Raw genomic sequence first — 249 nt, forward strand, 5'->3', positions numbered from 1 at the left:
CACTCTTTCTGCCTCCCCATTTCTGCCAGCACTTTGTGAACTATGTCTAGTTCCATAGTAGTAATAATAAGCATGAAAATATTGTTTTTTATTCTTATTTTTTATTTTATTTTTATTTTTTTAGAGGTTTTTGTTATAGGGCGCATGCGCTTACCAGACAGACAGAGACAGAGAGACAGAAAGCGAGAAATCACCCCCCAGGGAGGATGGTCATGCCGCAATCCCTTCTCCTCCACTCTCCTCTCGGGC

This window comes from Tupaia chinensis, unplaced genomic scaffold (genome assembly GCF_000334495.1).
Source record: "Tupaia chinensis unplaced genomic scaffold, TupChi_1.0 Scaffold000283_2, whole genome shotgun sequence".
In the NCBI taxonomy this organism is placed as follows: domain Eukaryota; kingdom Metazoa; phylum Chordata; class Mammalia; order Scandentia; family Tupaiidae; genus Tupaia; species Tupaia belangeri.